Consider the following 6,250-nt stretch of genomic DNA (forward strand, 5'->3'; position numbering starts at 1 on the left):
AACTAGCATAAAAATACATCACGTATTTTTAGAATCCCATAATCAAATTTAATTGTTATTACCATTTTCACTGTAAACACCCTTCATGGGTGAAACCTTCAGTAGAACCTTCTCCCCAACCATGTAAAACACATCAAGAACTTTTCTATTAGCATAACTCTTTTGTCTTGACTGAGCTGTACGAAGTCGATCCTAAATCACCTTCACCTTGTCCAAAGCATCCTGTACCAAGTCTGTACCCAAAAGCCTAGCCTTGATCGGTTCAAACTAGCCTACTAGAGATCTACATCGTCTCCTATATAAAGCCTCATATGGAGCCATCTGAATACTCGACTGATAACTGTTGTTATATGCAAACTTCACAAGAAGTAGAAACTAGTCCCGTAAACCCCCAAAATCAATAACGCAAGCGCGTAACATGTCCTCCAATATCTGAATAGTGCGCTCGGACTGTCCGTCCATCTAATGGTGAAAAATTGTGCTCAACTCAACCTGAGTACCCAACTCTCGCTGCACGGCCCTCTAAAAATGTGATGTAAACTTAGTACCTCTATCGGAAATGATGGGTATCAGGACATCATGCATGCAGACAATCCCTCGGACATAAATCTCAGCTAACCACTCTGAAGAATAGGTACTACACACAGGGATGAAGTGCACAAACTTGATCAGCCGATCCACGATCATCTAAATAGCATCGAACTTCCTCAAAGTTCGTAGGAGTCCAACTACAAAATCCATGGTGATCCGATCCCACTTCCACTCTGGAATATCCATCTCCTGAAACAAGCCATCCGGTCTCTGATGCTCATATTTCACCTGCTAAGAATTGAGACACCGAGTACAAACTCACTATATCTTTATTTATTCTCCTCCACAATAATGCTGTCTCAAATCCTGGCGAAGGAGCCAAATCCAAACAAAGAAAGATATCAGCCATACACCGAAGACAGAAGGAACGCCCTGAGGCTCAAACCACCTCGTAACGATTGAAGGATAGACCGAGGACAGAATCCTCGTGGACTCATCAACAGAGCAGGATTAATAGGAACACCGGGGCCAACGGAGGCACCTCACTTATCAGAGTACAACTTCAACGTCGATGTGTCAGACATCGTGTTCGCCATTAGCAAAATCAGAGATGCCAGGTGGCCCAGGCCTATGCAATTAGATCCCTCACAAATAAATCATAACTTAGTGTTTGAATTTCACAACACACACGACCACAGAACCGAGGATTGCCACCAACTCTGAGAAGAGGTAGCCTGACTACTTAATAAAGGTCACCTCCGGGAATTCCTCAGCGACCGAGCCAAAAATCAGTTCCGAGAAAGAGGGGCGGCCAAGAAAAATGAAATAAATGAGTCACAACACATTACCCACATGATCTTGGGAGTCATCGATGCCCCGCAGGAGCCCATGATGACAAATACAAAAATATCTATCGTCAGGGAAAAGCGAACTCGGGGTTACATACCTAGGGATGCTCTCACATTCAGCAACGAGGACATCGAGACCTTGTCTCCTCACAATGATGCATTGGTTATCTCTTTTCGTAAATACATTTCAGATTAAACGTTTACTTGTGGAACCAGGTAGCTTGGCCAACATTATCGGGTCGAGGGTGGTAGAGTAGCTCAGACTGTTTGACCAAATCGTGCCCGCCACTCGAGTCCTCAATAGATTAAACAAGGCAAGTGAAACGACGAAAGGAGAAATCACCCTCCCAGTCAATGTGGCTGGCATAACCCAGAATGCCAAATTCCATGTCATCGATGGAGATATGAGATACAACACCTTGCTCGGAAGGCCGTGGATACACTGCATGAGAGTAGTACCATCCACCCTCTATCAAATGATGAAATTCCCGACAAAGGATGGGACAAAAACTATCTACGGGGAGCATCATGCGACAAAGGAAATGTTCGCGGTGCATGACATAGCGCCGACGCCAATAACTCCACCGCCAAAGGAGCCAAAGGATAAGAAAACGATAAAATAGCGATTATAAGTTACATTCTTAGATATGCCCCACTTAACAAAATGTAGGACTGTACCTGTGAGCACCTAATTTTTGCCCTGCATAAAAATAACTCCTAAAAGTAGACCAATTTTATTTTTAATTGATTTTATGTATGTGGCGAAATCAGAGGGCCTAATTTCTTGCTATCAAGTCACTTCAGAAGAATATCTCGAGACCCCGAGGACGCGAAGTTGCGACCGAGTTCCCTCCCTCGGGGCTCGTTAAGGCTCGACTCAAAGAAGATGAAGATCGAGGTTAGAGCAAAATGGGGAATTCCCAAGGCACATGGCTAAAGTCTGACAGAGCCGGCCTACCTAGAGCCTATATCGAGCCGTCGCGTCTAACTGTCCCATCTCCATGCTTTTACAATTAATATACGTTGTACTATAACGGGATTCCCCTCCTATATAAAGGGAATCCCTACCACTTTGTAAGTTGTTGTTGTTGCACCAACTACTCTACACAAGATCAATAACAATTCTCTCTCTCTTTTCTCTCTATCTCAATCGCTCGAGACTACTCTTTCCATTTATTGCTTTCATACTTGTTCTTCTTTTATTGCTTGATATTGGCCATAAAGAGCCTCCTTTATTTATACCCTAACTGTTATTCCCTTCCCGATTACCCCCGATAGCTTGAGCTCGAGCCCAGGCATCGACCTCGAAGCCTTTCATCGATCAGTCCAAGGCCCGGATAGCAAGCCCCTCGGTTTGATTACTGTCCCGTTTAAGCTTGTATTTTATCATTAAACTTCAAATGCCTAACATCAACTGCCTAACAACTAGCATAAAAATAGATCACATATTTTTAGAGTTCCATTAACAAATTTAATTGTTATTACCATTTTCACGGTAAACACTACTTAAGTAGGACTAATTAATATTTTGGTAGTATTTGGATCTAATCAGTCGAGAAAATGATAGCAACCAACAACAGGAAGATCGAAACTTATAACTTCAGAGTCAACCAAATCCCGGGCGCGCACGCCCCTAGTCCTGAAGGGTGTAGATTTGAAGAAGTTCGTGCAACGGCCGTTCCTAGAGGAAGCGGCTCCGAAACCTATTCCAAAGAAGTTCAAAATGCTAGAACTCCCAAAATATAATGGGACCTCAGATCCCAATGAACACGTCACTGCCTATACATGTGCGGTGAAAGGCAATGACATAAATGACGATGAGATCAAGTCCGTCTTACTGAAGAAGTTCGAAGAAACACTATCGAAGGGGGCCATGATGTGGCATAATAGCCTAGCTCCCAACCCCATAAACTCACTTACCATACTAGCAGATTCCTTCATAAAGGCACACGCCGGTGCCATCGAAGCAACGACAAGAAAGTCCAATACATCCGAGATTAAGCAAAGGGAGAATGAAATGCTGCGAGAATTTTCATCTCGTTCCCAGATGGAACGAACGGAACTATCCCTGGTGTCCGACGACTGGGCGGTGTAGGCATTCACTTAAGGTCTAAATGAACAAAGCCTGGTGATTTCAAGATAGTTGAAATAGAACTTGATCGAGTATCCAGCTAAGACCTGGTCGGACTCCCACAACCGACACCAATCGCAAATCAGGGTCGAGGATGACCAGCTGGGAGTTCCCTCGGGCTTAGTATACCCAATTAGGGTCCTGGCAAAGAAACTGATGCAAAACAAAAAAAGACACCGGTCGTACGCTGAAGATAGGAGGAATTCCCCAAGACGCAACCTACCTTGCAACGATCGGAGAATAGATTGATGACAATATCCTCGAGGAATCATCAACAGAGCCAAATTCGATGGAGACACGAGGCCAGTGAGGGCATCTCACCCATCAGAATACAATTTCAACATCGCTGTATTGGACATTATATTCACCGTCAACAAAACCAGGGATGCCAAATCGTCCAGGACTATTCATCCAGATCCTTCCCAGAGAAATCATAGCTTGGTATGTGGGCTACATAATACGTATGCCCATAGGACCAAAGATTGCCACTAGCTCCAAAAGAAAATAGCCAAGGTACTCAATAAAAATCATCGCCGAGAACTGTCGAGTGATCGGGCTCGAGTTCAGTTCTGAATAAGAAAGGCGGCTAAGAAGAACGAAGCAAATGGGCTGCAACATATTGCCATGATAGTGAAGGAGCGACGACACTCTCCAGGAACTTGTAAAGAGGAGGATAGAAGAGTCGGTCACCAGAGAAAAATGGACCCGCGGATACGTATCCGAAGATACCCTCGTATTCGGCGAGGAAGGCTCTAAAACCTCGCCCCAACCTCATAACAGCGCTTTAGTAACCTTCTTCCTCATTCGATCAATTTTAAATAAAATATGTGTTCATGAATTCAGGTGGCTCGATCGACATTATTGGACCGAGGGTGATAGAGTAGCTTGGACCGCCGGACCATATCACGTCTGCCTCTCGAATCTTTGGCGGATTCCACATGGCGATCGAAATGACGAGAAGAAAGACCATTCTCTCCGTCAGCATGGCTAGCGCAGACCGGAACACCAAGTTCTGTTTCACCAAAGGAGACGCAAGGTATGAATTCCTTATTCGGACGGCCACGGACGTACCGCGTGAATGCAGTGCCTTACCCTCTTCGCCAAAGGATGAAATCCCTAGCAAGGGATGGAATTAAAACCGTCAATAGGGAGCAACACACGACAAGGGAAGTGTTCGCATCACGTAACATAGCACCGACACCAATATCTCCACTCTTGAAAGAGTCTAAGGGTAATCAAACCATGTCTTCGGCCAAGACCGATTAAACACAGTGGAGAGATATACAGAGTCCTCGCTTCAAAATAACAGGGACACAACGGGCCTCGGAACATCGCCTGCGTACCCCGCGATAAGGTAAGACCACCTCCCTCCTTCGTTATTTTACACTAACCCGTATGTAGACACCCGACCAGGTGTTAACCCAACTCGAAGATCCCAAGGCCTTAATGGTACCCGTCATACTCTTTCCCTTCGGCCGAGCTTTTGTCCCGAAGAGGTTTTCGTGGCAAGGTTATTAGCGGGGCAACGCACCACCTAAGGAGGATGCGACAAGCTTGCAGGGCTTCTTTTGCAATCAACCCCGAACACTGGAGGGCAAACCCCTTTAAGATGTCGTCCGCTCGGAAGAGCTGGGAAACGATAGACTAAGTTCCAATAGGAAATAATGTATCGAGCCAAATGGTTAAAAGAGTCATGTCCGCGCAGGCTGAGATCATGACAACAAAGCCACATGTACTTACTCCAAGCAATCAAACAATATCTTTCACCAAAAGCATCTCGCACACCGAAGAAAATTTAGCATGTTCACAACAAAGATCCCTCCATCGAGTACGTCCCAAAAAACTCGGAGACTTAGCGCCAACAATTTGATACCCACATTACCTCAGGGTCGGAACTCCATGCTCATAAGGACTCAACGAGGCAATTCCGAGCTCGCGAGTAATAGCCTTTGAGACTATGCAAACTCGATGACTCGAAGACTGTTGTCAGTTTCCATTCAATGAAAAACTCGAGGCTGTAAGACCCCGAGAGGGCAAACTCAGTCTAGCCAGATCTATTTTACATAACAACAAAAAACTGTAAGACCTCAACAGGCATGAAAAAACTGTAAGACCTGAACAGGCATGAAAAAACTAAAAGACCTCAACAGGCACGAAAAAACTATAAGACCTCAACAGGCACGAAAAAACTGTAAGACATCAGTAGGCATGAAAAAACTCTAAGACCTCAACAGGCACGAAAAAACTGTAAGACCTCAATAGGCATGAAAAAACTATAAGACCTCAACAGGCATGAAAAAACTATAAGACCTCAATAGGCACGAAAAAACTATAAGACCTCAACACGCACGAAAAAACTGTAAGACCTCAACAGGCATGAAAAAACTGTAAGACCTCAACAGACACGAAAAAATTGTAAGACCTCAACAGGCATGGAAAAACTGTAAGACCTCAACATGCATGAAAAAACTGTAAGACCTCAACAGGCGTGAAAAAACTGTAAGACCTCAAAAGGCATGAAATTTTTGTAAGACCTTACTACAGTCATAAAACTCAATCCCGAAGTTTAGGCTATATGTTGCATTTGTAAGACTCTCGAAAGGGCATACCCTCGATGTAGATGCCTAAACTACCACACTCAGGATAAAAAATGGCTCCGACCAAACACAAATGACTACGGCCAATACGGCTGCACCAGCCAAATTAACGCGACTCGCGGACGCCCGCCCGTCGCTACAAA

Source organism: Nicotiana tabacum, chromosome 18, assembly GCF_000715075.1.
Source record: "Nicotiana tabacum cultivar K326 chromosome 18, ASM71507v2, whole genome shotgun sequence".
In the NCBI taxonomy this organism is placed as follows: domain Eukaryota; kingdom Viridiplantae; phylum Streptophyta; class Magnoliopsida; order Solanales; family Solanaceae; genus Nicotiana; species Nicotiana tabacum.